Source organism: Manacus vitellinus, unplaced genomic scaffold (genome assembly GCF_001715985.3).
Source record: "Manacus vitellinus isolate BGI_N305 unplaced genomic scaffold, ASM171598v3 scaffold_191_pilon, whole genome shotgun sequence".
Classification (NCBI taxonomy): domain Eukaryota; kingdom Metazoa; phylum Chordata; class Aves; order Passeriformes; family Pipridae; genus Manacus; species Manacus vitellinus.
In genome coordinates, this window is record NW_021939339.1 from 14,642 (window position 1) to 16,218 (window position 1,577).

Genomic DNA, 1,577 nt, shown 5'->3' on the forward strand with positions numbered 1-1,577 from the left:
ATTGGGATGTGTCCAAGGTGTAAATGGGGCTGGAGGAGGCTGAAATTGGTATAATCTGGGATTTTGGGAGTGTTGGGATGTGTCCAAGGGGTAGATGGGGCTGGAAGAGGCTGAAATTTGGGATAACGTGGGATTTTGGGAGCGTTGGGATGTGCCGGGTGGGGCTGGAAGGGGTTCCAAGGGGTTAAAAACGGGATTTGGGGAGGATTGGGATGTGCCAGGCCTGGAAACAGGGCTGGAAGACAAGGAAGTTTGTGATAATCTGGGATTTTGGGAGTGTTGGGATGTGGCCAAGGGGTGCAGATGGAGCTGGGAGCGGCTGAAATTTGGGATAAACTGGGATTTGAGGAGGGCTTGGATGTGCCAGGTGGGGCTGGAAGGGACTCCAAGGGGGTAAAAACGGGATTTGGGGAGGATTGGGATGTGTCCAAGGGGTGCAGATGGGGCTGGGAGCGGCTGAAATTTGGGATAACGTGGGACTTTGGGAATGTTGGGATGTGTCCAAGGGATGCACATGGGGCTGGGAGAGGTTGAAATTTGGGATAAACTGGGATTTGAGGAGGGCTGGGATGTGCCAGGTGGGGCTGGAAGGGGTTCTATGGGGGTAAAAATGGGATTTGGGGAGGATTGGGATGTGCCAGGCCTGGAAGACAAGGAAGTTTGGGATAATCTGGGATTTTGGGAGTGATGGGATGTGTCCAAGGGATGCAGATGGAGCTGGAAGAGGCTGAAGTTTGGGATAATCTGGGATTTGGGAGTGTTGGGATGTGCCAGGTGGGGCTGGAAGGGGCTCCAAGGGGGTAAAAACGGGATCTGGGGAATGTTGGGATGTGTTCAAGGTGTAAATGGAGCTGGAAGAGGCTGAAGTTTGGGATAATGTGGGATTTTGGGAACGTTGGGACGTGTCCAAGGGATGCACATGGGGCTGGGAGAGGTTGAAATTTGGGATAAACTGGGATTTGAGGAGGGCTTGGATGTTCCAGGTGGGGCTGGAAGGGGCTCCAAGGGAGTAAAAACGGGATTTTGGGGAGTGTTGGGATGTGTCCAAGGGGTAGATGGAGCTGGAAGATGCAGATGTTTGGGATAAACTGGGATTTGGGAGCATTGGGATGTGTCCAAAGGATAAATGGGGCTGGGAGAGGCTGAAGTTTGGGATAATCTGGGATTTGGGAGTGTTGGGATGTGCCGGGTGGGGCTGGAAGGGGGTAAAAAGGGGATCTGGGGAGGATTGGGATGTGCCAGGCCTGGAAGACAAGGAAGTTTGGGATAATCTGGGATTTGGGAGCGTTGGGATGTGTCCAAGGGGTGCACATGGGGTTGGAAGAGGTTGAAGTTTGGGATAATCTGGGATCTGGGGAGAGCTGGGATGTGTCCAAGGGGTGCAGATGGGGCTGGGAGCAGCTGAAATTTGGGATAAACTGGGATTTGAGGAGGGCTTGGATGTGCCAGGTGGGGCTGGAAGGGGCTCCAAGGGGGTAAAAAAGGGATTTGGGAAGGATTGGGATGTGTCCAAGGGGTGCAGATGGAGCTGGGAGCGGCTGAAATTTGGGATAACCTGGGATTTGGGGAGGACTGGG